Source organism: Dermochelys coriacea, chromosome 2, assembly GCF_009764565.3.
Source record: "Dermochelys coriacea isolate rDerCor1 chromosome 2, rDerCor1.pri.v4, whole genome shotgun sequence".
Lineage (NCBI taxonomy): Eukaryota > Metazoa > Chordata > Testudines > Dermochelyidae > Dermochelys > Dermochelys coriacea.
The window spans coordinates 130,042,151-130,051,895 of record NC_050069.1 but is presented as its reverse complement, the minus strand read 5'-3'; positions in this window follow the sequence as shown (position 1 = coordinate 130,051,895).

The window sequence follows — 9,745 nt, the reverse complement described above, 5'->3', positions numbered from 1 at the left end:
TCGTCCAATTGCTTAAAGTTCCCCCTGTCAGAATGCAAGCAATCCAGAGATGTAGGATTGTTCCCAGAGTACCTCTTTATAACTGAAAACTGTTTGGCAAACATTCCTAGCACAAGGGATCTGTAGACTTTCCATTGTTAACACACAACAACCCACTCTTAGAAGTTAATATTCTACTTATTATGCATACACAAGTAATCCAGTTACAGTGCTATACATAATGTAATTGCCAGACATTTATTACAATCTGGATGGCTAAGTGAGAACAATACAAGCATTCTTCATTAGTTTTCCACATCAAGTAAACTCACATTTAAGCACTAATTTTTTAATGTTAGTTAAGTAGAGTCACATACATAATGTAAAGGTTTCAGAGTAGCAGCCGTGTTAGTCTGTATTCGCAAAAAGAAAAGGAGTACTTGTGGCACCTTAGAGACTAACAAATTTATTAGAGCATAAGCTTTCGTGAGCTACAGCTCACTTCATCGGATGCATCGAAAGCTCACGAAAGCTTATGCTCTAATAAATTTGTTAGTCTCTAAGGTGTCACAAGTACTCCTTTTCTTTTTATAATGTAAAGGTAATTACAGAGTTATAGGACATGACAATTGCTATAGCAACAACAGGTTAATTTAGGCAGACTAGTATACATCAAACAGGATGTAGCTAGATGAAGGTAAATACAATCAACATATATTAACTTAACATTTCCTTTTAATCTGTTCTAACAATTGAATTGTCTACATACACAATAGTACCTTTTAACATTTCTTTGAAGTTCACCTGCCAATGAATTGGCCAAGGGCTCTGATCTTAGCTGATCTGTCAGCATCACAGATACATTGACCAAGCTTGGAAAATGCAGTTGGGTATGCGAGACCTGTGATGCCCAGTTTAATGAGAAGATTGCTGGGGAGGACCTATGGCACAATACTAGCCTGGGTTTTGTCTTTAAAACAAAATAGGTAAAATAGGTACATGAGGAACAAAGTGCTGAGCCCCAACCTCATTCACCTGGAAGTCCCTGCAGAGTCCCATTGCCCCTGCACCTGGAACTCCTACAATAAGCCTCTGTATATCCAGATCCCCCTACACCTAAACGCCTCAACTGAGCTGCCTGCACCCAGATTGTCCAACATAGAATCCTGTCACCCAACACCTGGATCCCCCTATACTGAGCCCCTCCACACTTGGATCTTGCCTGTTTGAGTCTCCCTGCTCCATACCTGGTGAGCCTGGCACAGAGGGGCAGGGCCCCAGGATGTTTCTGGGGCAGATCCAGGCCTTGTGCTGTGTCAGGGTTGGGTGCAGCCTCACCACTGAGTCCATGTCCTGGGCGTGGAGAGGCTGCAGCGTGATCTCCCACCTTCATGCAGCCAGTGGCCTGTGCTCCCCATTGCCATGCTGGGCCTCTGAATTTATTTATTTACAAATAAAACTTGCAGAATTTTAAAATATTGTGTGCAGAATTATTTTTGGCTCAGAATTTTTAATTTTTTGGTGCAGAATGCCCTCAGGAGTATTAACTAGTGTATGTACACTGAATTCTTAAAAAAAGCTTTGTTTACTATGGGTTTACTCCCTAATAGACTAGTGCCCAGCCATATCTGAATAAATCAGGTTTAAAAGGGGTGAGTGAAGGATTGTAATAGGTTTTTACTGTTTGAAGTGATAATCACTGAACAGGGAGAAGAATAGTAAGGCTCTGACTAAAATTGTGGTTTCCCAGTCTTTCCCATAACTTACCTATTCAGGAATGCTCAGCAAGAGAATGGAAAGGAAATTGTCATCTCTAGGAAGTAACTGAGGTAAGAGAGGTGGAAAAAAACAGGACATTGCAACAGATTTAAGTGATCTGCACTCTGATTTTCCTGGCTACGTGTTAACAAAGCCCTGCTAGGGCTTTAAAACCTGCACATGGACAGCCTGAAGGAGAAGGCTGGGGGGCACGGCTGGAGTGAGAAGCAGAGCAGAGCTCTGTCTTTCTTAGGTATGGGTGCATGACTTCTGTCACCATGGTATATGAGTGCCTCATATTCTTCACTGTGTGCATTCTTGCAATGTCTCTGTGAGGTAAGGAAGTGCTATCTTCCACATTTTGCAGATAGGGAATTGAGGCTCAGGGTGATGAAGTAATTTGCCCAACAACTTGCAGGAAGTCTGCAGCAATAAAGGGAATTGAACATAGGTCTCCCAAGTCCCAAGCTAGTCCGCTAACAACTTGGACTATCCTTCTTCTCTCTGGTAGTTAGAACTGGATTTTACCTGTGAGAAGGTATGAGCCAGACACAAAGAAAAGGTAATTAGGAGCCCAAGGAAGTCTGGGTGACTTACATTTGCATATGCTTCTTTTTTTAAAAAAATTGACCTTTAAGTCAAAGTACAGGTATTTTCCACTGATTGGAGCTCTGTGTGTAAAGAAATTGCATATTATTCAGGCTGAGCTAGAAAGTAGACCTTTTGTTCTAGAGATATGACTAATACAGACACAATTGTTTGTATTTTATCTTACCTAGGCTCCAGCCGGTTCCTTCTGTCACTCCTGATGCTTCACTGAAATCCCCAGCTTTATGGGGGAAAAAACAGCCAAGTTGCAGCAATCTGTACTTAAAAAACAGATGTCAGGTGAAAACTCTTCACTGTGCTCACAGCTTTCTAGCTGTGAAATTCATGGGAAAAAACCCAAACATATGCACCTTCTGACTACAATTCACCAGTCCACAGTAGCAGACCCTGTCCAAGGTCAAAAGGTCCGGATCTAGGGGCCACAGTTTGTTCTTGGCTTCAGTTCTGAGACTGCTGTAGCCTTGTGGTGCCACATCTTAATGTTAGTATGGCATACGTGGAGATAATGTTTAAATCAAATAGTTACACCCAGAACCTCAACACATTTGTCACATTCAAAGCTACAGCAGCATCTGGTTCTTTGAATTCTTAAAATTCCAGAGCAGGAAAATTTTACTATTTTACTACTTGAAAGTGAACATGTTCTTACAAATGAAAGAACATTTGTTGTTTGAAGAATTTTTGCGAAACTCTTCCCACAGCTAAAAGAAATGATATAGCCCAGAAAAGATATAGAGAATGGGGCCGAAATCAAGGGCCTTCAATGGTGCAGGATTGGGCTGAGGTGACTAAAAAACAAGCTATGAAGGAGGATCAGGATACTATTTACAGTGCCCATCACAATCTTGTCATGCCACAGCAAAGGGCTTTATGAAACATCACATCTGTCAAATATGGTGGTGGGGAGGACCTTTGCTAATGTTCATTTCAGCTTGTGTGTGTGTTTAAAAAAAAAACAAAGAGCCTGAGAGGCTGTGTAGTCCAGTGGGTAGGGCACTTGCCTGGGGGTCAGGAGACCTGCATTCCCAAGGTTGTCACTGATTTGTCCATGTGGCCCTGAGTGAGTCACTTAATTTCTCTGTCTCAGTTTTCCTGTGTGTAAAGTGAAGGAATTTATGTTGTCAAACTTCTGTGAGATCCTTGCATGAAAAATGCTACATAAATGCTAAGAATTAATAATTTTTCAGGCACCACTGATTTGGGCAGTCTTGCCTGTGTTCAGTGGGACTCTACAGTGAATAGCTTTGCAGGACTGGGTTGTTATACTGCAGCATTAGAATGATACTTGAATGCATATGGACCTCTTCATTTTTACAAATTATAAATCTGCAAGGCTTGTGTCATTAAGTAGAATCATTTGGAAGATTTTATTAATATGTAGAGCACTATAAACACATTTTAAATTAATATTGAATTTCTATTATAGCCAGCTTTTATGTCACCTGTGTCTAGGGTGACCATATTTTCCAGAGGGAAAAGGGGACACTGCGTGGGACTGGCCCTTCCCCACCCCAGCATGGGTTTGGCCCGACTCCCCCCTACACGGCTGGGGTTGCTGGTCACTGGAACCCTGCTTGCCCCCCACAAGAGGCTGTCACTGGTTGTTAGAACTGCCTTCCCACTGCATGAGTCCTGCCTCCCCTCTTCCCCCCCCCCGTGCGGGGCTGGCATTACCGCTTGCCCCCCCTGCATGTTCCTCCACACCCCACTTTTTTGACAAAAGTGGGTACTTCTCCCAACTGATCAAGTTGGCAAGAGCAAACGAGACAAGTGCCCACTTTTGTCAAAAAAGTTGGGATGGATGGGACAGGGCTTAAAAAAGGAACTGTCCCAGCCAAAATGGACCATATGGTCACACTTCCTGATTCTTTTTAACAATATTTATCATTATTTTTTTCTTATCTGCTGTATTTTCCTGTGTTGCTTTTATAGTGTGCCAGAATCATAACTATCAATTTTAAATGGAAAAAAAATACTGGAACCACCCAACTGGCTATTATCTTAAACTGTTAGCTTTTAGTTACTTTTTACCTTAATTTTACTTAACTAGTAAATTGCAGCTTCCAGCTAGTTTGCTAAGTTTATTTAAAGGTGAACTATATATAGATGGTGATAATTCCTCTATATACACTACATTTTACCAAATAGATCTAACATTCTTAGAGGGAAGATTGAAAAAATTGGGTTTGTTCATTCTGGAAAAGAGAAGATTGAGAGGGAACATGATAACAGTTTTCAAGTACCTAAAAGGTTTGTTATAAGGAGGAGGGAGAAGAATTTTTTTTTTTTTCCCCTAGGATGATTGGAAAAGAAGCAATGGTCTTCAATTGCAGCAAGGGATGTTTGGACAAGGGATGTTTGGACATTAGTAAAACTTCCTAATTGTCAGGGTGGTTAAGCACTGGAATAAATTGCCTAGGGAGGTTGTGGAATCTCCATTATTGAAGTTTTTTAAGAGCAGGTTAGACAAATACCTGTCAGGAATTGTCTCAATAATACTTAGTGCTGCCATGAGTGCAGGGGTCTGGACTAGATGAGCTCTCAAGCTCCCTTCCATGTTCATTTAGTCTGACCTTCTGCTCATTGCAGGCCACAGAACTTGCCTACCCAGTCCTGTAATAGTCCCATAACCTCTAGCTGAGTCATTAAAAATCCTTGTTAATGGCCTTGCAATTTCATGTGCTAGTTTCTTTAATGTTCTTGGATGGAAATTATTCAAGCCCCCTAGTTAGGTCCCATTAAGATGTTTCAGTTTAATTTCCACCTCAGACATGTGAATTTCTACTTCCATATCCTCATTTCCATTAGCCACCCTGCCACTATCCCTAAGATCCTTATTACCCTTATTAAAAACTGAGGCAAAGTATTTGGTTAGGTGTCGGGCCCTACCTAGATTATCTTTAATCTGCACTGCTTGCTCAGTGTTTAGCAGTCCCACTTCTTCTTTTCTTGGTTTGTTTGTTTGATTGATTGATGGATTGATTGATTTATGCGGCCATAGGACCTTTACTGTTGGTTTTAATCTCCTTTGCAAGGTCCAGGGAACCTTTGATAGCTTTCTTCCCCAAAGTCATTTTGACTCAAACAGACTCTGTTTTATCCATTCCATCACTTCTGATTTCTTTAAAGTCTACATCATAATTAATATAAAATGCTTTTCCACCACCTTTGCCTTTATTTCTGCACATGCCATTCAGTTTCTATATTCCAGGCATGATTACTATTATACCATGATTCTGTTATCCCTATAGTATCTGGTTTCACTTCCTGCACCAGTACTTTTACTTCCTCCATTTTGTTACCCAGGCTCCTTGCATTGGTGTACAAACATCTTAGCTGTTCCTGCTTGGCATCACCCAGATTCCCTACCCAGTTGGGTGTAATCATTCTACTACCATTAGCCTACCTGACTGCTAGCTTCATTAGTATTGGCACAATCTTATCTCTTAATGTCCATTCTTCTACCCACTGCCATTCTTTTCTCCATTGCTTTATTCTCTCTTTTTCATTTTTCTCACAAGCAATATTAGAATCAGGGGTGGAGATTACATGAGCATCTCTGAAACATCTCCTCTGAGTTCCTATTTTAAATCTATTTTAATGAGTTGTGCCAACCTCCATCCCAGAAGTATATTTCCCTCCCTACTCAGGTGGAGTCCATCCCTTGAGAACAGTCCTCTGTCTGTGAATGCCTCCCAGTGGTCTAACATCCCAAAGCCTTCCTTATAGCACCATTGCCTGAGCCATCTGTTGATCGTCATAATTTTGTCTCACCTTTGTTCTCCTCCTGTAGGGACAGGTAGAATCCTACTGAAGATCACCTGAACCTCCATTCCTTTCCCAGCCTGGGATAGTCTCCCTGGATATGTTCCAGTGAGAATCTAACTGTATCATTTGTTCCCACATGAAGGACAACTAGTGGATTTTTTTCCTGCTCCCATTAGGATCTTCTTCAGCTTCAAGTCAACATCCCAAATCTTAGCTCCCGGCAGACAGCACACACTTCTGTTCTCCGGATCAGCTCTAGTGACAGGCCTGTCTCTCTTTCTGTAATAGGGAGTCACTAATCATGTAGACCTGCCTCTTCCTGGTGTTGGTGGGATTCTCCAGCCTACCTCATATTTTTTTCTGCCTGCAAGTCTTCTTGTATTTTGTTTTCCATTGTAATCTTCTGCTAGTTATTCTGGGGCTCTGAACTCTGGTTATCTCCACTGGCTCTTCCCTTCTTCTTATAGGACTTGCTGTAGTTCTCTTTTTCCTTGCCCTCCCATCTTCCATTTGTGCCTTCTGTGCCCCTTCTTCATTTTTCAACTTAGCAAACCTGTTCCTGAGCTCTATTTCTCCTTCACTAGTTGGTGTTTTCCTGTGATTGGTTCTCATAGTCATAGAGCGGGGAAAGACTAAATTACCTTGCAAACTTCTGACCATGTGAATGTCCTTTTTTAAATTAAATTCTCTCCCCTCCTTCTCCCAATACTGCAGAGATGCAGGAGCTGTCAATCTGTTGCTGATATCCTCAGCATTTTTGTGTCTAGTTCTCAGCTTTGCATGAGTCTTACATTTACCAAGATTCTTCATGATACGATCATGATAAATTGCATTTTTCTGGCCTTTCGTATTTTATCTGCTGCACATTTTCTTTATCCACTTTTATCTTTCATTCTTTATCCTTTCTTTCTCTAACTAATTCTCAGTAATATTTTCCTACATAGTCACTTATTCTTCACTTTAAATAACCTTTCAATTGCATCATGGCAGGCCTGTTGAGATGCATCCTTTTCAATTATGAGGGGTTTTTTTTTTGTAGAGATATAGCTGTCCCTCTCAGGCAAAATGTAGAAAAGATGCTAATATAATATGATATACATTTTAATTTGTCTTTGCACTCAGTAGGGCCCTTACTCAGCACTCTTTATGTAAAAAGAAGTGGTGCGAGACAATTTATTTGGTTAAAAAAATGATAACCTGGGCTGCATACTTATGTCAAGCTAGGCTGTGCAGAGTTTCTAAGCAGAGAGAAAGCTGGAAAGCCCAAGTTAAGCAGTTCAGTTCAGTTCTTTGCCTTCCCCACCTTCAGGTGCTGATCCTGATATCTCAGAGCTTGGGGCCTGAACCGTATAGCTGTTACTCACTTGAGCAGTCCCCATCACTTCACTGGGATTACTGCATTCAAAGGAATTGGAGCTGCTTGATGGAGATGCCATATCCTGTTGTTAGGATTCTGCAAGTATATGTCGCACAAAAAGCACTGATCACCATTTTGTTGCTGCTGAGATTTCTTTTGCAGTAAGAATGTGATGAACCACTTTATTTTGGTGATCAAAAAAAATACCAGATTCAGGAGAGGTAAAGTTGCTTTTGTAGTGAGCCAGCCACCCCCAGTCCCTATTCGAGCCCAAATTAATGGTGTTAAATTTGCAAATGAATTTTAGTTCTGCAGTTTCTATTTTAAGTCTGTTTCTGAAGTTTCTTTGTTCAAGTATGGCTACTTTTAAATCTGTTATAGAATGTCCAGGAAGATTGAAGTGTTCTCCTACTGGCTTTTGTATGTTATTATTCCTGATGTCCAATTTGTGTCCATTTATTCTTTTACGTAGAGACTGTCCAGTTTGGCCAATATACAAGGCAGAGGGGCATTTCTGGTACACGATGACATATATCACATTAGTATATGTGCAGGTGAAAGGGTCCCTGATGGTGTGGCTGATGTGGTTGGGTCCTCTGATGTTGTCACTAGAGTAGATATGGGGACAGAGTTGCCAACAAGGTTTGATTCCTGGGTTAGTGTTTCTGTGGTGTGGTGTGTAGTTGCTGGTGAGTATTTGCTTCAGGTTGAGGAGCTGTCTGTTTACTTTGCTCTTCCCTTGTGTGGCTGTCCCAGTGTCACAAACTCTCAGGATTTTGTCACAGGTCTTGTGATGTCCAATGTTTTACTTAAAGCCTCTGCTTCTGAAGATAAGGAATTAGGTGAGAATCTCCACTTTCATTTGAAAAAGCAAAGTCAATTTCTATCCCTCATCGGTACAGAGAAGTTTGAAAGTGTGACCTGAGAGCACCCTAAAGGCTCAAGAAAGAAAGAAAGAAAGAAAGAAAGAGAAACCTAACACTTATTATTTTTTAAAGTCTTGTGATTTTTTTTAAGCAACTATGATGACTTTGCTTTTGGAATCTGTCTCATGATTTTTGGATGTTTGTGGTTGGCAATACTGCTGTCCATCAGGAATATATAGACGGGAATAAGCAAAATAAACCTTTATTGCCCCCTCTAATTATAAAATCACCAAGAATTTCACCATAAATATGCCTGCCCAAGACCACTGATGTGGTCTGCTCCACACCTTTCACAAATAGAGAGGGGCATGTGCCAGAAGAGCTGCAGCTCACTCCTGAATGGCGGTGAGAGAAGTTTGGATCAATGATTAAAAAAAAATCCAGACTGGAATAAAAGACTTTGGGTTGTTTTGTGCAAACTTTGGAAACAAATAATAGAATAAAATTTGGGGTATAAAACTTGTAATTCATATATAACTTGCATTATTGCCTACCCCAAGAGATCAAAAATCACAAGATATTAAAAGTATTTTTTTGATTCTTTCTATTTGTCTTCTGGTTTTCGAACCATCAAGGTTCACATTTTCAAGCTTCTCCATAATCATTCAGGCTAGGAACTTTTTTAAAAAATATTTATTTGTAAATGAAACTTGAGATTCTTATTCCTTAACCTGAGCCAAGGAGCAGGAGCTTTATGAAAAGCACCAAACATTGTGAGATTCAGAGTGAAATTGGGGGGGGGTTAGCAACACAGTACTTGGTACTTTGGGTACAATTTTGTACTGATTATATTAGAGGCTTTACTTTGGTATAAAAGTAAGGAAGGGATGCAACTTGGATTATATATGCACAAATTCCATATTGATTGTGTAATTTATGGCTGGTAAAATACACTTTAAAAATCTCTAATCAAATGTCTTATTGTGTTTTAAACTCTTTCTCCATTTGGTCAAGTGAAAATACTTGATTCGAGTACAAAAAAATGTATCTCAATTCTCTCTTTGTACGTGGAACACAGTCCACACTATACTGTGTTAAATATTTACATCTGTGAATTTTCCAGGCAGTGACATCAGACTAAAAGATTTAAGTTGCTACACTAAAAATGATGATATCAAAATTAAAAATGGTTGCATATAATTAAACCAAATTAAACATAATACAAAGAGATTATAATTATTATTATTTATATTAGCATAGCATAAAGAAGCCCTAGTCAGGGACCCCAGTATGTTAAGTGCTGTTTGAACACAGACCAAAAAGATGGTATGACTTGTTAAACAGAAATGATCTCTTTAACACAGTTATATTATTTTTCTATTGTATGCAGTTTAAGTGCCCTTCTCCT